This window comes from Stegostoma tigrinum, chromosome 11 (genome assembly GCF_030684315.1).
Source record: "Stegostoma tigrinum isolate sSteTig4 chromosome 11, sSteTig4.hap1, whole genome shotgun sequence".
Taxonomy (NCBI): Eukaryota; Metazoa; Chordata; class Chondrichthyes; order Orectolobiformes; family Stegostomatidae; genus Stegostoma; species Stegostoma tigrinum.
This window is the reverse complement of record NC_081364.1, coordinates 6,206,453-6,227,921: the sequence shown is the minus strand read 5'-3', so window position 1 is coordinate 6,227,921 and position 21,469 is coordinate 6,206,453. Positions and strand designations below refer to the sequence as shown.

At 42.7% G+C, this 21,469-nt stretch overlaps 1 protein-coding gene across 2 annotated transcripts in view; it reads right to left on the bottom strand.

Moving 5' to 3' along the window:
- Window positions 1-21,469, bottom strand: part of LOC125460468 (MICOS complex subunit mic25-a-like) — a 470,470-nt gene that overhangs the window by 147,849 nt on the left and 301,152 nt on the right. The gene's annotated exons all lie outside the window — the stretch shown is intronic.

Sequence of the window (21,469 nt, the reverse complement as noted above, 5' to 3'; positions counted from 1 at the left end):
AAATGAGAGAGGATTATTGGACAAGGCAACAGGAGCAGGCAGAGAAAGGGAGGGAGTGTGGGGTGAGGGAAATTACGTGCTCCTCTTTAAATCATGCCCTGGAATATTAGATTGGCAGTCGGGACCTCAATACAGCATCAAGACTTTTCTCATTTGCTTATGAGATATAGGTTCCTCTGGCACAGTTCATCCTTAATGGTCCTTGAGACGGTGACAGTTAGCCACTTCTTTCAATTACTGCAGTGCTGTCAGGTAGGAATTTCCAGGTTGTTGACCCAGACACAGAGAAGGGACGGCCATATATTTCCACATTGGAATGGTGTGTGAATTGGAGTCAGTGATGTTCCCATGCATCTGTTACTCTTGTCCTTCTAGGTGGTCGAGGTCACAAATTTAAGAAGTACCATCAAAACAGTCCTGCTGTGGTGATTCACTGCATCTTGTAAATAGTTCATACTGCAGCCACTATGCATCAGTGGCGGACGGTGTGAATGTTTGAGTTGGTGGATGGAGTGCCAATCAATTGGGCTTCTTTGTCCTGTATGCTCCCAAACTTCTTGAGCATTGTTACAGCTGCATTCATCAGGTGTGCAGGGAGTTGTCCACCACATATGATGGGTTATCTAGGCCTGAATTTTTAATTCAGTTTCTTCCCACCGATGCTGCCTCACCTGCTTTGTATTTTCAGTGTTTTCTGTTTTGATTTCAGATTTTCTTCATCTGCAACATTTTTCTTTCACAATCCATCAAACTTCTGAATTGTGCATCATAACAAAGTGTGGGGCTGGATGAACACAGCAGGCCAAGCAGCATCTTAGGAGCACTAAAGCTGATGTTTCGTGCCTAGACCCTTCATCAGAAAAGGGGGATGGGGAGAGGATGCTGAAATAAATAGGGAGAGAGGGGGAAGCAGACTGAAGATAGAGGAGAAGATAGGTGGGGAGGAGAGTATGGGTGGGGAGGTAGAAAGGGGATAGGTCAGTCAGGGGAGGACGGATAGGTCAAGGGGGCGGGATGAGTTTAGTGGGTAGGAAATGGAGGTGCGGCTTGAGGTGGGAGGAGGGGATAGGTGAGAGGAAGAGCAGGTTAGGGAGGCGGGGATGAGCTGGGCTGGTTTTGGGATGCAGTGGGGAGAGGGATGATTTTGAAGCTGGTGAATTCCACACTGATACCATTGGGCTGCAGGGTTCCCAAGAGGAATATGAGTTGCTGTTCCTGCAACCTATGGGTGGCATCATTATGGCACTGCAGGAGGCCCAGAATGGACATGTTGTCTAAGGAATGGGAGGGGGAGTTGAAACCATCAACCAACACACTGATTTGGAGCCCATCTACCACCCTCTGAGAAAAAGAACAAGAAATGACATCACCAATGCAGGAAATGACATCAACGCAGGAAATGACCACCAACCCAAGGAAACCTAAACAGATAAATAGAAAGCGGGACATAACACCAGCGCTTCACTGGAGGCTCACTGATGATGTTACCTAGAATGGTGATGAAATGTCTGGGAACAAACCTTCCAGCTCAGCGAGCAAACTTACATCCAGAACTGTCATAACGTCTCGAGCTCAATGAGCCTGGTAGTTCCCAAATTGAGCACTGGTGAGCAAGTTATTAATGCTGTTTGGCGACAATGTCAATGATACATTGTATTATTTTGTCAATAATTGTAAGTAGACTGAGGCATGGCCAATGACTACATTGAATTTACCTTGATTTCAGAGGACAGGACATCCCTAGTGATTAGACCATGTGTTGGATAGATGCGGGTCTAGTTCTGAAGCATGAATATTCATTATTACAGTCAGAATATTTCTGGGAATCATGGCCTTTGCTATATACAGCGTGTTCAGCAATTTCTAAATATCACTGATATTATTGGTGTGATGCAGAGCTTTGATCTGATCTGTTACTTGTGGAATTGATTAGCTTTATCAATCACATGTTGCTTCAGCAGCTGCAGCATCACCAGATTGGTACCTTACGGTTAGGTATGCCTGACACGACTCCTGGCATTGCCTCCTGAATTGCTCAGTGAACTAGGATTGCTCTGCAGTTTTGATAGTACTGTAATCTCCTGACTGAGGTTAGAGGGAAGGGATATCACTTCTGTGTTATAGCACTGTCTCACTGCTGCATTCTCAGAGTACCAGAAAATCGGAAGAGTGCACAACAAGTCAGTCAAAGTTTGACAGATTATAAAAAGGCAAGTAAATATTTTGTTGGTGAACCTGTTGGAAAGATTATTTATTACACTGATAGTTGTACACTTACAAATATAGGAAGCCAGAGACAGTCTCCCTGGCTGAGAATTAGCTTTCCTTAGTGGGGAAAACCAGCCTTTTCCTTGGTCAGGATCTATAACGCGATACTGGATGTTTTTCACCTCATCAAGTCACCTGTGTTACAAATTAAAACCAATTATAAAGCATTATCCACTAGGGCCACTGCAACAAGGCTAGGGGGGAAGGTTTTTAATTTTGTATTCAGAGATGTTATTACACACCACTGGAGCAGGTGGGGCCTGAAATCAGTCCTCCTGGCTCAGAGGTAGGAACACTACCATTGCGCCACAAAACCCTCTAGGATTGCCTGGATCAGAACATGTGTTCCAATGAGCATCTGCTGCTCTCTGTTATCTCTGAAGCATGTCCTGGTTCATTTTTAAAGGGACTATCATTTATAATTTGACAGAACTTGCATTTCAACTGCACCTTGTATAAGATCAGATACTTAAAAGCACTTCACAGACAATGAAGTACACTGTACTAAAGTAGGAAACATGGCATCCAATTAGCACACAGCAAGGTCTCATAGTAAGGGCCATATCATCTATGTATGTGATGTCTATTGAGTCACCCAGGATAATAATCTTTCCCTCCATTAGTACAGTGCCTGTGAATCTTTACAATCACCAGGAGAAGTCAAATTAAGTCTTAGTTTAATGTTCTGTCCAAACAACAGCTCCTCCACCACGAGGCTATTGCAGAGTTCAAGTTGCTGAAGTGGGACCTGAACCTACATCTTGCTGACTCAAAGGCAAGTTTGCTATCACTACCACGGCTGACATTAAAAGAAGTGTTCTGCCTTTTCTTCTACAAATATTGATTTTGTAAAGTTCTACATCATCAATGCTTTTTCATCTAATCCAATACTGCGTGCGATTCTTTCTTAAAGACAGAAAAGGATCCATTTGAGCATTCTTCTCTGGGAAGGCACCAAATAACAGTCAAAGGATGCTGATTCATTTCATAAGGCAGGGCTGATGCAACCAGAAACAAAGTACCTCAGGAGTAAACAGAGATTTTCTGCCAAAATCCTGTAGTCCTCTGGTAGATTAATTCATTTTGGCAGATTTACTTCAATTAGCTACTAACTTAGTTAGATGTTAAAGGATCATTGTTTCAGATTCATCCTGATTGGCTGCTAGCTTTCCCATATTCTGATTTTGCTGCCGAAAATTTACTTTTGGGAATAGGATGCTTCAAAACAATGTGCTTAAATATAGGAGGCCATTCCGCCCATCACACCTTTGAATTTTCTGAACAGTTCTGCAAACATTTTCCTTTTTGGGTATTTCCTAAACAAACTGTTAAGAGATATTATCACACACACAACAAATGAGTCTTAAACCTACTCTCCTGGCTCAGAAATAGGGGCACCACAGGAGTAATCTGCTATTTGTCCTGTAATTTGTCACAGAACAGAGGAAAATGAGACCCAATGTTTCTTCTTGAATTTTACTCTTCAATATTGGATAAATAAATTGCTTTGGGTATCTCTGAAACCCTTTTCGGGGTCTGGGCAAAGTTCACCTCTGTAATTAATTGGCAAAAAGATCTCCCATCCTATTCTTCAAAGAAACAATAAGGATATTAATTTCTTCCACTGCTTCTCCTGAATTTGGCGTTTCCTCAAATACTTTTTCTCTTTCTACATTCTTGATCCCATTATCAGCTCATCACACTGCAGATTTGTCCATATGCTGGAAAAAACTTGAATCCAAGTATCTGTTTCCTCAGAACTCTTAACTCTGGTTAAAGCTCATGACAGTGAATAATTTGTCTCTGTTCTGTAGATTCTGTGTAGTAAAAATAAAGTTGATGTCAGTCACTGGCTCAGTATGCCATAAAATCCCCAATGACAGAATTCTTTGTGTTTTTTAATGTCAATCATTTCCAAATCCCATGCAGAGTTCATAGAGAAACAATTCCCAGCGAAATGAACAGTACCAAACACCTCAAACGTAATTGATACGGAACAAAAACACAATCAAATTAATCTACATTGACACCTTGACATTGATTTATTTTATTTGTTGATGGAATGTGGCTAGGTCAGCATCTATTGCCCATCTCTAACTGCCCCAGTGATGCAGGATGAGCTGCCTTCTTGAACCTTTGCAGTCCTCGGGACTGTAGGGACACCTATATTGCAGTTTGGAAGGAAGTTCCAGGATTATGACACAGCGACAGTGAAGGGATGGTGATATATAATTCCAAGTCAGGATAGTGAGTGACTTGGAGTGGAGGAATTCCTATGCATCTGCTACCCGTATTCTTATTAGTGTTAGAGATTGCTGGTTTGGAAGGTGCTATTGGAGAAGCCATGATGACTTACTGCAGTGCATCTTGCGGATGGTAACGCCAGTGAATATCAAGGGGTGATGTTAAATTCTTGCTTGCTGGAAACGTGCATTGCCTGGCACTTATCCTGAATGTTACTTACCACTTCTCAGGTGAAGCCTGATGTTGTCCAGGTCTTTTTGCATATAGACATGAACTGTTCAGCGTCTGATGAGTCGCGCTGAACACTGTGCAGCCATCAGCGGACATTCCCACTTCTGACCTTATGATATAGAGGGAAGGTCATTCGTGAAGCAGATGAATTTAAGCTTTATTCTCACAGGTGCAAAATACACCAAAGATGATTTTGAGGAGTATGAGAAGGATCTTAGCAAACATTCCAACATTACCTTGAAGAATTACGTTCGACCTAGAAGGGAGCATCATTGAACTTGTTCAGCAGCCATAAATATGTTTGGAGTATTGTGGATGGTTCTGGGTAGTACATTTAAGGAAACACGTAAAGGCTTTAGAAAAGAAACAGAACGGGCTTGTTCGGATGTTACCAAGAATGAGGTACATTGCCTATTCTTCTTGGAACAGAAAAGCTAAAGAGTAATGATTCCAAGATAAGAGATTTTAACAGCGTAAACAGAGAAAATCTGCTATCTCTAGTGATTGGCCAAATCTGAAGACGGAATGACTCCACAGAGGCCAGTATCCCATCACCGAGTCACCCTTTACTGACACATGGAATGTCCTTGACTCTGATCCAGCCCCCTCAGACTCAGCTGTCAGAGTGAACAGGATGTCTGGCACTCTTGTTTCTATCTGTCAGCATGGGTCCCTGATTGGACCAGGTTAACAGCCCCAGTCAGGGAAGTCATATTCTATCAGATCCACCTGGCTGACATCATGACAATCACTACAAAGACCATAGTTTTACATCACTGGCAAATGATCAAGAGGGAAACTGAATTGAAAGTCAATCAGTGCATGAGTATAGGAGTTGGGCTTTGTGCTTGATACGACTCCAATCCAAAAAGGGTATTAACACACCCCCTAATGATTTCCATTGACTGCAGTTTTGATAGAGGTCCATTATGCTGCCTCAATATTATGAAGCTGAGTGGTCCCACTAGACAGGTGTATAGAATGAGTGCTACAGATCACCTCTCGTGGTGGAACATGTTCCACTCGTCAGCAACCACTTAAGGCAGCTTGTCCCAACAAATAAACTGGTGATCTGCCGTGGATACTCTGTCTCAAAGCATTACCAAAGGCAAAAACTTCTGCTTAACAAGTGGACTTAATCCATCACACCAGGCAAACAAATAAAACATACAAACAATGATACAAGCTCCTTGACTGGCCAGCTGGGACATCAGGATCATGTAGGCATTTTGTAATCAACCTTTTCATTCATGTTATTTCATACCTCTGGAGCAGCTGGGACTTGGCATCCAGGTCCCCTGGCTCAAAGGTAGGGACATTATTAAAGTACTGTAAGACCCCCATTAGGCTCATGTACTATGGATTTTCTTTTCATTTGTTTTGATCTTTTATTGTCAGATGTACCTTGGTACAGTGAAACATTTTGTTTTGCCTGCAGTACAAGCAGATCCCCCCACATAAAGTGCATTAGGGTAATAGATTAGAGTGAGGAATACAATGTTACAGCTACAGAGAAGATCACACAGAGTGAAGTTAATATTTAAATTCAGAATTTGATAGGTCCATTCAGAAGTCTAATAACAGCAGGGAAGAAGCTGTTCTTGAATCTGTTGGTATGTGTGTTTACGCTTGTGCATCTTCTGCCTAATAGAAGAGGTTGGGTGAGATTATGCCCCTAGTATTAGCGAATGCGAGATAGCTGTGATCAACAATGATCTTGACAGGATGAACACTGATACAGCCTCCCTCCAAGAGACCAGGTTCATTGAGAGTAGATCATTAATGAAAAGCATTACACATTCATTTGGCAGAAACAGAGTTCAGAGGAACAATGTAAGTTATGTGTAGTCTTCACTGTAAAGATCCTGCTTTCAATGACAGATTTCTCCATGCTGCCCAAATGGCTAATGATATGTTATTTCCATCAATCTCTCAAATCAAATAGGGCCATTTGATCTCATGAGTACCTATGCTCCAATTTTATCATAGAAACATAAGCTACTCAGCCCTTTGCACCTACTCTGCTATTCAATATGATTATGGCTAATCATCTAACTCATTCCCCTGTTCCAACTTGCATCATAATCCCGACAGGGAAACAGGCCATTTGGCCCAACAAGTCCACACTGCCTCGCTGACGAGCATCTCACCCAGACTCACCCCCTCCCCTATCTTTACATTTCTCATGGCTAATCCACCGAATATACACATCCCTGGACACTGTGGGCAATTTAGCATGGCCAATCCAGCGAACCTGCACATCTGTGGACAGTGGGAAGAAACTGGAGCACCTACAACAAACCCATGCAGACACGGGGAGAATATGTAAACTTACCAAACACATGGATGAAGGTAGAGCAGTGGATGTGATATATATGGATTTGAGTAAGGCTTTTGATAAGGTTCTCCATGGGAGGCTCATGCAGAAGGTAAGGAAGCATGGGATAGGGGGAAATGTGGCAGATTGGATTCAGAATTGGCTGGCCCTTAGAAGACAAAGGTGGTAGTGGACAGAAAATATTCAACATGGTGTTCAGTTGCGAGTGGTGTACCACAAGGATCTGTTCTGGGTTCTCTTCTATTTGTGATTGTTGTAAATGATTTGGATAAAGGCATGAAAGGGTGAATTAGCAAGTTCTCGGATGATACAAAGGTGGGTCGCGTTTTGGACAGTGCAGTGGGCTATTCTAGGTTACTCAGGGACATTGATAGGATGCAGAGCTGGGCTGAAAAGTGGCAAATGGAGTTTAACCCTGAAAAGTGTGAGGTGATTCATTTTGGAAGGACAAACTTGAAAATAGAATACAGGGTTAACGGAAAGATTCTTGGCACTGTGGAGGAGCAGCAGGATCTCGGGGTTCATGTCCACAGTTCCCTGAGAGCTGTCACGCAGGTGGATAGAGTTGTTAAGAAGGCACATGGTGTGTTAGCTTTCATTAATAGGGGGATTGAGTTCAAAAGCTGTGAAGTTATACTCCAGCTACACAAAACCCTGGTTCAGCCACATCTGGAGTATTGTGTCCAGTTCTGGTCACCTCATTACAGAAAAGATGTGCAAGTGTTAGAAAAGGTGCAAACGAGATTTACCAGGATGTTGCCTGGAATGGAGAGAAGGTCTTACGAGGAAAGGTTGAGAGAGCTTGGGCTTTTCTCTTTAGAATGATGATGGATGAGGGATGACTTGACAAAGGTGTACAAAATGATCAGAGGTATAGATAGAGTAGACAGCCAGAGACAGTTTCCTCGGGCGGAGTTAGCTTTTGCCAGGCGACATAGTTTTAAAGTGAAAGAAGGTAGATGTCAGGGAGATGTCAGAGGTAGGTTCTTTACTCAGAGAGTTTTCAGGGCATGGAATGCATTGCTGGAGAGGGTAGTGGAGTCGGCCTCATTAGGGGCATTTAAAAGGCTACAAGATAGGCATATGGATGATAGTGTAAGGTAGGGGTGGAGGTTAGACAGACCTTAAGGTTAGGGTAAAAGTTCGATGCAACATCATGGGCCAAAGGGCTTGTACTGTGCTATACTGTTCCATGTTCTATGTTCTACACAGACAGTCAATTGAGACTAGAATTGAACCCAGTCCCTGTGAGGCAGCAATGCTAACCAGTGAGCCACTGTGCTGACCCTCACCAGCGATGCCCTTTGACGCCTTTAGCCCTAAGAACTATATCTAAATCCTTCTTGAAAACATTCAAAGTTTGGCCTCAAGTGCTTTCTGCGGTACAGAATTCCACAAGCTCAACACTCTCTGGTTGAAGAAATTTTTCATCTCAGTGCTAAGTAGCCTACTCTCCATTCCTAGAATGTGACCCATGGACTGTCCTCCCTGGTCATTGGGAACATCTTTCCTGCATTTGTCCTGTTTAGTCTTGTTAGATTTTTATAGATTTATTGTGAGATCTCCTCTCATACTTCTAAACTCCAGAGAATATAGTTCTAACTGTTCCAGTCTCTCAACAAAAATCAATCATGCCATCAATCCAGTAAACCTTCATTGCACACCTTCCATAACATCCTTCCCCAGGTAAGGAGGCCAAAGCTAAACAGAATACTACAGAGGCGAAAGATCAGTTCTATGCAGCTTGATACTATCAACAGAATCATTGAGTCAGAACATCTACTGGAGCTTTTGAGCCTGATCCTTCAGGAGTGAAATTAAGAAAACTTTTACGCACAAAGGGATCATAGAAAGTTGTAACTCTCTTCCACAAACAGCACTAAATAATTTTAAATCTGAGGCTGGCAGATTTTTGTGATCCAAACATGTTAAGGGAAATGGCAAAGATGTGCATATGGAATTGGGTCACAGATTAGCTAGGATCTTATAAAATGGTGAAACAGACCGGAAGGTTTAATTGGTCTGTTGTGTTCCCATATACCTCCTGAGAGAGATGATGGCCTAGCAGTATTATTGCTGGGCTGTTAATTCAGAGACCCAGCTAAAGTTCTGGGATCCTGGGTTTGAATCCTGCGATGGTAGAATTTGAATTCCATAATTTTTTTAAAAATGGAATTAAGAGCCTAATGATGAGCATGTCTTCTTTGTCAATTGTTGGGGAAAAACCCATTTGGTTCACTAATGTCCTTTAGAGAGGGAAACTGCCATCCTTACCTGGTCTGGTCTACACGTGACTCCAGACCCTGAGCAATGTGGTTAACTCTTAACTGCTCTCCCGCCAATTAGGGATTGGCAATAAATGCTGGCCAAGTTAGCGATGTCCTCATACCGCAAATGAGTATAAAAGAAATCTGGTGGCAGAAGCAGACAGCCTTGACAAAGAGAGCTCAAGTCATAACACTGACATCAGATAAAAACAAAGTAGAGGTCGATTGTAGTGCCCCCACAGACAGTCAGGCAACTTGCACATTCCAGGTTCAGCTTCAAAGGTTTAGCTAGGAATGGGAAGGCTGTCAGCACTGATGGAATTATACCCAAGTAGAAGTCAGTCTCATCAGGCGTATGGGAAAATATTTGAGGAAAACATTACTTATACTTCATATACAACATATAAAAGCACATATCGTAAAAAAAGGACCTGCCTTTATTAAGCAACTTGTGGCTGTCCAAATGTGCTTCCCAGCCCAGTTTTTAAGTGTGACTGATGGTGTAGCATAGAGAACGCATCAGCCAGTTTTGACAAATCTCACCTTAATGACCATATAAAGTAGTTTAGGTGTTGGCCGTAGATATGAAATCGTTGCAATCTACAGATTCATGCTTTTTCCAGAATTGATATAATCAGACTATTCACTTGTCAATGCCACAAACATATCTAAATTATAAGCCCTGGTCAGAGCTGCCAGATTGGCATTCCTACAATAAAACAGGACAGAATCGAGAATGTCAAAACACTGGAGAGCACTGCACGTAATAAAAATGGAATTTGATTTACGCAGTCACTGAAGGCCAGTGGCACTGACTATAGCAAGGAAGGAATGCCTCTTGTATTTCAGCAGGGAGACTGGATAACTCATGAATGACAAGGTCGTGACTTGACTTATGAAGGAATCCCTCACAAATGGAATAAATTAGACATGGCCTAGCATACATTTGTGTGCGTGGTGTGTGGGGATATGTTTTTGTTTCATTAACAATAGACATATTTTTATGTTTAATTCATGTCAAAATTGGGCTTTTTTACAATGAGAAACTCATTTATGTGGGTGTCAAAATATATGGTTTATTTTATTATCTGAAACACTTAATTATATCATCTTTCTTTGATCTGTTGTTGAGTGGGTAGCCTCTTCCTTCTCAATCAGAAGGTAGTGGATTCATTTCAAGACCCAGGTTAGGCTTCAGTGATACAATGAGAGAATGTTGTGTTGTCAGAGGTGCCTTTCGGATGAGGTATTAAACCAATGTTTTGTCTATCCTCTCAGGTGAGAGTTAAAAGTTTTCCATGAAATTATTTTGAAGAAAATCTAGAGCCCTGCACTCATCTGTCAACCAACAGTACTAAAACAAATTTTAGGGGGTGGAACAGTGGCTCAGCAGTTAGCACTGCTGTCTCACAGGGTGCTGGGTTTGATTTCAGCCTCAGATAACTGTCTGTGTGGAGTTTGCACATTCCCCCTGTGTCTGCGTGGGTTTCCTCCAAGTGCTCCAGTTTCTTCCCACAGTCCAAAGATGGGTGGGTTAGGCAGATTGGCCATGCTAAATTGCCCCATAGTGTTCAGGGGTGTACAGGCAAGGTGGGTTAGCCATGGGGATGCAGGGTTACAATGATAAGGTTGGGTGCAGGTGGGATGTGCTTCGGAGGGCAGTGTAGACTCATTGGGCCTGATCCTACATTGTAAGGATTCTATGAAGTTATCTAGTTGTTTACACAGTGTAATTTGTGGAAGTTGGCTGTTGTTTTTCTCCATTACAGGAGCGACTTCACTTCTGAGGCAATTCATTGATTGCAAAACCCTTGAGATATCCTGAGGTCATGAAAAGTGCTATGGAAATTTAAGTGGCAAGCAAAATATTCCCCATATAAGCGAACATCTTTATCAAGAGAGAATCGAACCATCATCATTTAATGGTATTATCATCATTGAATAGCTCCATTAACAACACCATGGGAGGTTACAATTGACCAAAAACTGAACTGGACGAGCCATGTATGTATTGTGGCTACAAGAGCAGGTCACAAGCCAGGAATCCTATAGTGAGTAACTCATCCTCTGCACCCGCCCCCCCCCCCCCCAAACCCCCACCAGAACATGTCAACCATTCACATGACACAAGTCAGTAATGTGATGGAATACTCCTCACTTGCCCTGATGAGTGCAGCTCCAACAACATTTAAGAAGACAGATATCATCCAGGATTTAGTAGCTCAATCGATTGGCACCATGTTCGCAAATATTCACTTCCACTTCCGACTTAACAGCATTGTGGGTCCACCTACTCCAAATGGACTGCAATGGTTCAAGAACAGAACTCAGTATGTTCATTGCGAATCAACACTTTACACTTCAAAGTGCCAAAAATACTGAAACAAAGAAAGCTTGTCCTTTAATGCTGTTCTCTCTGAATCTAATAAGCTGGCTGTCCCTGAGGGAACGGACTGGGGATTTATAGGCTGCTGGCAATCTATAGAAACTCTGCACTGGTTACCCTCCAATTGACCTCAGGAAATATCTGTTTAAATCACCCTCTTCCAAAGTAGGGTCTAAGCACTGCAGTAATAGTACAAGTCAGATGAAATGCTTACACCCTTAAAAGAAATACTAGCATTTAAATTGCATCTTTCATGACCTTGGAGCATTCTTTTTGGATGATTTTTGACCATTTGAGAGGGCAGTGGAGACCTTGGACAAACACCTCTTATAAGTATCTCAGTACTAAACTGATGTGTTATTGCAGACTTTGTTCTCATGTCTTTCTGTCTAGGGCCTGAACCTTCAACCCTCTAGCCCAAAAGTGAAATGTTATCAGCTAGCCACAGATGATCAGGCCCCAGACAGGAGCAATATCATGCTGGTTTTAAATTAAAACTGGCTTCCTTCATGGGATTGTCCTAATGGGCACGTTCCCTTCATCTAACTCATAGCACTGCAGTGCCAGCATTTTATGTACAGCAGTGCAAACATTCCACATCAAAGTTAGACAGCGTTGCATTTGCATGAGATAGTTAATTGAGCAATTACATGACGTGCGAGGTTTCCAAAAGCATCACTACATGTATCTTCCTGCACAGTACAGAATCTTACATATCTGCAATGCTCCTGGTTTGATTCAAGTCAAAGATGAGTTAGGAGAGCTCATCAAAATATCATCAAGGCTACTGTTATTAAAAGAATCAGAAAGCTCCTGCACTGAGCAACCCTCCGCTGATTCTTTTTGAAGGCGTGCATGAATGTCAGACAAGGACAGAGTCAGGCTATGATAGCCCTTGTGGTTGAATGACCTGCTCACGTTTACTGCCTGAGTTCAGGGGTGGAAACCTGCTGGGTAGGTGAGACACTGAAAGGATGGTCAGCATCCGAAGAGCCATAGTCCAGCAGGGGTCAGTGCCTTCAGGAGAGAAGATGAGAAAATAAGCCGTGCGTGAGAAAATGAGAGATAAATTTTATTTTTTAAAATTCATTCATGGGTTGTGGGCTTCACTTTTTCTCCCCACCACTAGTTGGCCTTAGGAAGGTGGTGGTGAGTGTCTTCTTGACCTACTGCAGTCTATTTGGCATATGTACCATCAGCAGTACTTTATCTTAGCAGTTAGGAAAGCTTAAAATTACTGAACAGGATATTGATGGATTTTCTAATTCTGCTTGTGAGAGTTTAAATATCTTGTCCTCAAAACAAATTATATATCAAGTCATTATGTGACAACATCATCTAATAAAGGAGTTAGTGGGATTTAAATAGGGAAAAGGGCCCCTTCTGTATTGTAAGTTTCTAAAAAAAAAATAGGCTTTGAAAACCAGAATGTGGACTGCAAAAATCAAAATATTGCTCTTGAGAAATTCTCAAGAACACCCTCAGTGAAAAAAAGTGCCCGGTCTTGGATGATGAAGGGAGAGGAGATAAAAAGGCTTCTCCATTGCTAGCGTTGAAGTTACAATATGCATCAGGGATGATTTGAAAAGCACATCCAGCTGACACAGAAGGAATAGTCCCTTTGAAATACTGAAAGGAGAGGAGAGAAAAATTTTGTTTGGTGACGCAAATGATGGCTGATCTGTTGAATATGGAGGCTGGTGAACTGGAACTTGATGGTAGAAGGAAGCCTAGTCTGGTGCAGGGAGGGGAGTAGAGGGTAAGAACAGAGCGGTGTATGAGGGTAAGAACAGAGAGCTCCTGGTTTGATTCATGGTCTGTACTGAATTTGCCAAGTTTGGCTGCAGTGAGATGCTACAATTAGCCTAGGTTGAGCAAGGACGAAATCCCACAGCCTTTCTCAGCCCCACACCACTATATGGTGTACAGGCTGTAGGAGAGGATAGGATTGAGATCAACTATGAGCTTCACACCATCAGGTAGCCATGCAATTAATGGGGATGCCAGAGTTCACTGAACTAGGTATTAACAAAATTCAACACTCTTAGGAGATATAGCTGGGAGAAATACCCGCCAGGTTATTAAAACTTTTGATTTATAACAGACTATGGTTATCAAACTTTATTCCTCCAGTAGCCTCACCTTCCCTACAAATTATCCAGTTGTTTTTTGACTACATTGCCATAAACATTATTCCAATCATTGATTATTCTTTAATTTCTATAACTATTAAATACTTCCAGTTTTGTCTCATCTGGTCTTAATGCTTTGTCATACCTTGAAATAAATACTTGGGTTAAATTTTGCTATACCATTCAGAATAATATACTTTGATGAGCTTGTCCGTCAAGCATCTCCCTTCCAGAATGCAATCTTCCCTTACAATTCATTGCGTCTAGGTTGAAGATGAGTCATGTTGATCTGCACCCTTTTCAGTGCATAAATATCCTTTTGCTGTTACACGAGGCTGAACGAGAAGAAGCCAAATTAACATTTGAGTTGCAGTCATAACTGAGTTCCCTCACACTGTCAGATTCACTAACTCCTTTCAGGTAGCATTCCCCAATTATGTAATCAGAATTTAACAGTTGAAAGAAGGAATTTAATACAAGTCAAGAATGGGAGCTAAAGGACACATCAGTAGTCATAGAGTCATACAACACAGAAACAGACCCTTTGGTCCAACTCGCCTGTGCCAACCAGATAGCCCAATATGACCTAGTCCCATTTGCCAGCATTTGGCCCATATCCCTCTGAACCCTTCCTATTCATATACCATTCAGATGCCTTTTGAAAGTTGTAATTCTACCCGTCCCAATCGCTTCCTCTGGCAGCTCATTCCAAAGATATACCACCCTCTGCATGAAAAGGTTGCCCCTCAGATCCTTTTTAAGTCTTTCCTCTCTCACCTTAAACCTATGCCCTCTTGTTTTGGATGCTTCAACCCTAGGAAAATACCTTGGTCATTCAGCCTATCATGCCCCTCATGATTTTATAATCCTCCACAAGGTCACCCCTCAACCTCCAACACTCCAGGGACAAAAGCCCCAGACTATTCATCCTCTCCCTGTAATTGAAACTCTCCAATTCAGGCAACATTCATGTGCAATCACACATTTCATGCACCAGCTCCTCAGCCACACATTCATTTGCGCTATCCTCCTATTCCTACTCTCACTAGTCTGTGGCACTGTTAGTAGTGCAGGTATTATTACCCTCAAGGGCCTAGTTTTTAACCGCCTGGCTAGTTTCCTATATTCCCTCTGCCGAATCTCATCTCTCTTCTCTACCTATGTCATTAGTAGCAGTGTGCACAAGGACTTCCTGCTCATCACTCTCCCTTTGAGAATATTTTGCACGCTCTCAGACACATCCTTGATCCTGGCACCAGGGAGGCACACACCATCCTGATGTTTTGCTGACCACCACAGAAATGTCTGTCTGTGCCCAGGCCAGACAGTCCCCATTACAGTCAATTGCTTGGTAGCAGACATACCTCTCATTACAATACAGCCAGTCATGGCTGTCAGTGTTATACACCCCTGAGAGGCCATTCTCCTTACAGTATCTAAACAGCATAGCTGTCAGAGATGGGGATAGCTACAGGAGACTCCTGCACTACCTGGCTACCTCTCCTACCTTTCCTAGCAGTCAATCATCTACTTGACTATATCTGTGTTTTTTTTTCACCTTCCTGAATCTGCCATTCATCACACTTATTCTTGTAAACTCCTCATTGCCTCTAACTGCCACACCAACTACCACACATCCATGCAGTCCTAAAGGGTTCACACTCAAACACACTCCCTGCAGACATAGTCTCCAGCAACATTCCAATTCGCCCCGATCGCCCACATCTAACAGAAGAGCACATCATCCTACTAAAAGCCATTTCTGCCTTTTGACAATCTACAGAGCCAGAAATCACATATACCCAAACACAACGGCTGCTGCCTCACAGCGCCAGGGACCGGGGTTTGCTTCCAGCCTCAATGACTGTCTGTGTGGAATTTGCACATTCTCCCCGTGTCCTCATGGATTTCCTTTGGGTGCTCTGGTCTCCTCCAACATTCCAAAGTGGTGCAGGTTCGGGTGAACTGGCCATGCTAAATTACCCCATAGTATCCAGGGACATGGAGGCTCGGTGGATTAGCCATGGGAAATGCAGGGTTACAGGAGGAGGGCAGGAGGGAGGGTCTGGGTGGAATGCTCTGTGGAAGTTCAGTGTGGACTCAAAGGGCTAAATGGCCTGCTTCCACAGCGCAGGGGTTCTATGAAGATACTTTGGTCAGAAACACAGCTTTAGTACAGTCCTCACCTATCACCTTCTTACCTAGCACCATGCCACTTATCTTCCCCAGCCCCACACCCCTCTCTATTTATTTCAGAGCTCCCTTCCCATCTCCCACCATTTCTGTAGGAGGGTCCCGACCCAAAACATCAGGTTTCCTGCTCCTCTGATGCTGCCTGGCCTGCTGTGTCCCTCCAGCTCCACACTGTGTCAGCTTAGTACAGTAGTACTGCTCAAAAACACTGCTCTCACAGTTTTTTCAGGGCAAACTGAGTTTTTGAAAGCACCCCAAGCAATGAGGATGATAAATATTCTGTGGATGAAGTTGGATCCATGGTACGGCTTTACAACAAACTCTAATGCTGACCTGATATCCCAGTGAATTCATTGAGTGAGTGGCTGAGCCAGATGCAGCTGCAAGTTTGATCTGCTGTGACTGTTTGATCATCAGTTCTCAGCAGTTGTCAGCTCAGGTCTTGCTCCACACCTCTGGACCAGGAGGGGCGAAACTGAAAAGGATTCAGAAGAGTTATCTATTGTTGGAAAGGGCTTATGCCTGTATTGGGCTTGACTGCAACAACCCCTACAAGAACCGGCTGACACTTAATGTTGAGACACCGTTCTGACAGAGACGTGCCTCAGCAAGGCATGGAGGTTGGTCAGTCTCCACGGATTAACTATCAGAGAAAAAGTCAACTGGACTGCCACTTGAATTCAAAAGTGTAATGGTGGGCCAGTGAAATATTTGCACTTCATGAACCTAACATTCAGCAACGTTTCAACCTTGGTTCAAGGGCCTCATACTCACTTCAATCAGAAAGTCCTGAGTCCAAATCCTACTTTCACAGACTTGCGCATATATTGTAGGCTGACGTTACAATGTCGAGGAAATGGTCTTGGGAGAGTAATTTCATTGCCCTGGACAACAATTATTCCTTAAACAGCCATCGCTGAAACGGTTATCTGTTTATTTACCTCGTTGTAGGTGGAATTGCGCTGTGCAAACACTGGTCACTGCATTTCTTAATCCACCTCTGAAAAAGTACTTTATCGGCTGTAAAACACTGTGGAAAGTCTTGAGGTTATTAAAGGCACTATGATCAATGCAAGCTCTTCCTTTTCTTGAATTGGGAAAAACAGACAGGGCCACAAAGATTGTGTTTAAAATTGGGTCGTCTTTGGTAAAAAGCACCTTGAGCTCCACATCAGTGAGATGGTTACAAGTCCATCACTGGTGATGTTTGCAGCGAGCGATGAAGAATTAAGAGCCTCACATGAGAAAGAGAGTTGTGGCTTAAGTGTGATTTTCCTTTAGGTTGTTGATACTAATACACTAAATAAACCAAGCGGCAGCGCTCCAGACAACTGATTGAGCTATGAATAACAAAACTTTAACCGAACAATACAAAATAGAAATGTAATCCCCTAAGGTACAGCTAGCCTTGAAAGCAATAACATGACTTCACACTTGGTTGTATATTGCAGCATTCATTTTTAACCTCAGTATTTCAATCCAATTCCACAAAGCCTTTTACAAAACATAAAATTACCCTTTTTCTGAAAGAGAAAAGATATATCTTTGACCTACAAGTACAAAAATGTCAATGACACAGGTATTATTTGTTGGTGGCTCATTTTGTGGAAAAAGGTCTGCTATTCACAAAGATGTTTGGAACGTGCTTTTGTATCAGATTTTAATTTTTACAGCTCCGATGAGAGAGGAGCTCCTCAATCTAATTATAGAGTAAAATTGAAAGTGGTATCCAAATTTTCTTCTCTGCAGATAAGAAACTCTGTTTTAATTTAAAATAAACTTTCCATTCATCAGAGTGTGTGAAGATAGTGGGGAGCTTAATAACAGAGGCACAAGCAGAAAATTACATTCCATAGCTGTTCCACATTTGAGGAAAATTGAAGTTGAAGACTTTAATAAAAATATTAGGCTTAAGTTTATTAAGTAATTTTCAGCATGGGGTCTGCATCGCACAGTTGTACTGCTAGTGCCCCTCTGGTTTTGTTGTGTGGGTTTCAACAGAACAAGGTGACCTTGCGCTTCTGCCAGGTACTACTCTTGTTTATTTTACATGATAGGAATGGGATGTCTCTGTCCTCTTCAGTTACCACTTTTGATGAATGTTTCTCTTCTGCTGCCAGAACAGTTCATCGCTATCAGCCCTGAGTGTACTACTTGGCAACGCACTGGTACTTCCCTGGAGATCGAAGACTAGCTTAAAGATACAAGAACTCCATTCTTATTAAGGTGATGCAGGGCAAATTCAAGTGGAATAAAAAAAAAGGAATATGGATTGTCAAGGTGAACTATCCCGCTGATTTTCTATGATATATAACATAGGAATAGAAAATGTTGTTCAGGCCCTGAAGTCTATTTTGTCATTCAATTAAACACTTTAACTCTATATACTCACACCAGTTCTACATCCCTTAACACCCTTGCCTAATAAAAATCCATCAAACTCTGTTCTGAAATTTTCAACTGATCTCAGCCTCAAAAGCTTTCTGAAGAGAGGATTCCAGATTTCCATTACCCTTCATGTAAAAACTACTTTCTGATGCCATCCCAAAAGGCCTGGCTCTAATTTTATGCCCACTTTGTTCTGGGCTTTGGTATTAGAGGAAAGAGTGGCTCTCTAATGTTTAACTCATCAACTTCTTTAATCATCTTAAACACCTCAACAATATAATACTGCAACAAGGTCATACAGTCATACAGCATGGAAGCAGACACTTCAGTCCATGCAGTCCATGCTGAATATAATCCCAAACTTAGCTAGTCTCACCTGTCTGCTCCTGGCCCATATCGCTCCAAACCTTTCTTATTCATTTACTGATCTAAATGTCTTTTAGAAAGAGTAACTGTGCCCATATCCACCACTTCCTCAGGAAGTTTGCTCCACACTCATGCACTCAGTGTGAAAAGCTGCCCCTCATGTCCTTTTTAGAACTTTCTCCTCCCACCTTAAAAATATACACCCTAGTTTTCAAGGCCCCCACCCTAGGGAGAAAAGCTTTGTCATTCACTTTGTCTACGCTTCTCATGATTTTATCAACCTCCATAAAGTCACTCCTCAACCTTCTACAGTCCAGTGAAGTAAGTCCTAGCCTATCCAGCCTACTTGTATAACTCAAGCCCTCCATTCCCGGCAACATCCTGTTAAGTCTCTCAAGTTTAACAATATCCCTACTACAGCAGGGCGGTCAGAACTGAACACAGTAATCCAGTTCAGGCCTCACCAATGTCCTGTACAACTTCAACATGATGTCCGAACCCAATACTCAAAGGGCTGTGCAATGCAGGAAAGCGAGCTGAATGCCTTCTTAACCATCCTGGCTCTAGAATTTCCTCCCTAAACATATTGGTTTCTCTCCCTTTAAGATGTTCTTTATAATTTGGATGTTTTGGTCATTCTCTTTAATGAAATGAGATGACATTTCTTCAGCCAGAGAGTGGTGGGCCTGTGGAATTCATTGCCACGGAGCACAGTGGAGGCTGGGACGTTAGATGCCTTCAAGGCAGAGATCGGCAAATTCTTGATTTCACAAGGAATCAAGGACTATGGGAAGAGTGCAGGGAAGTGGAGTTGAAATGCTCATCAGCCATGATTTAAATGGCGGAGTGGGCTTGATGGGCCAAATGGCCTTACTTCCACTCCTATGTCTTAGGGTCTAACTCCTTGCTACCTGTCCCAAGATCTCTTTATGTGGCTTCGTGTCCAATTTTATGTGTGAAGTGCCTTGGAATGCTTTATTCTGTTAAATTTGCAACATAATCCAAATAGAAGAAGGGTCCCGACCCGAAACATCAGCTTTCCTGCTCCTCTGATGCTGCCTGGCCAGCTGTGTTCCTTCAGCTCCACATTGTGTTATCTCAACATAATCCAAATAATTGTTTTAATTGAGACAGAGCCTTACTTCATGACAAACTTCATATCTCCTCTCCTCTTAAAATCAATGCCCTCTGATACCATAACCAAGGGACTGTTCTTTGTACATTGGCCCAAACTGTGAATGATCATTATCCAACCACACTGACTCAGCATTCAAAATGTTCAGTGAACTTGACAAGGTAGTTGCTGAAAGTTTCCTCTGCAACAAGAACTGAAGTGTGTGTGTGTGTGTGTGTGTGTGTGTGTGTGTGTGTGTGTGTGTGTGTGCTGAAGTGTGTGTGTGTGTGTGTGTGTGTGTGTGTGTGCTGAAGTGTGTGTGTGTGCTGAAGTGTGTGTGTGTGTGTGTGTGTGTGTGTGTGTGCTGAAGTGTGTGTGTGTGTGTGTGTGTGTGTGTGTGTGTGTGTGTGTGTGGGGGGGGGGGGTCGGGTGGTGGAGGCGGTAGGGAATGCTCATTGTACCAATTTAAGGGCTCAAGCATTTCTGACTTAGATGAGAATCTTCTTCACTTGCAAGATTGTAGAGTCATACAAAATAGAAATAGACCCTTTGGCCGAACAACATAGAGTCTCAGAGTTGGGACATCATGTTGCAGCTGTACGGGACAGTGGTGTGGCCACTTTTAGAATACACACACAATTCTAGTCACCCTTCCATACAAATAGTGTTGTTAAACTTGAGAGGGTGCAGAGAACATTTACAAGGAAGTTGCTGGGGCTGGAGGGTTTGAGCTATAGGGAGAGGCTAAATAGGCTGGCGCTTTTTTCCCTGGAGCATTGGAGGTTGAGAGGTGACCTTATAGAGGTTTATAAAATCATGAGGTGAATTGATAGAGTGAGTAGTCATGGCCTTTTTCGTAGATTGGGGGAGCCCAAAACTAGAGGGCTTGGATTTATAGTGAGAGGGGAAAGACTTAAAAAAGACCTGAAATAACCTTTTCATGCGGAGGGTGGTGCGTGTATGGAATGAGCTGCCAGAGGACGTGGCAACTACAATGAAAATATTTAAAAGGCATCTGAATGGGCATTTGAATAAAAAGGGCTCAGAGGGACAGGCCAAATGCCGGCAAATGGGGTGAGGTCAGATTGGGATGTCTGGTAAGCCCAGACAAGTTTTGCCAAAGGGTCTGTTTCTGTGCTGTACGGCTCTATGGTCTCATCCATGCTGACGGATGCTCAGTTATTGAGTATGATGGATCACCTGGTTTTAAATCTTGTACTTTTATAAACAGGCCCTCGCTGAAATGGAAACAAAAGCTTCACAATTCTGGGGAATCTGGAATTGGCTGAAAGCAGATAAAGACACACAGAGTCATTTGAGCACAAAGGTCTCTGTAGTGCAGTACAGACATGCTGAAGAAGACAGAAGCTGGATCCAAGAGCTGAGGATTGGCAATTACACAGTTGCAGCTGTTTCTGTTTGTGAATGATAAAATTAGCGGATTCAAGTCATCAGGATCATGCAGTGGAAAGTTGAGGAGGTTCTGCAGGCTGGTGGCATGTTGGTGAAAACCATATCTATGGAATTCAAGCCAGTTAGGTG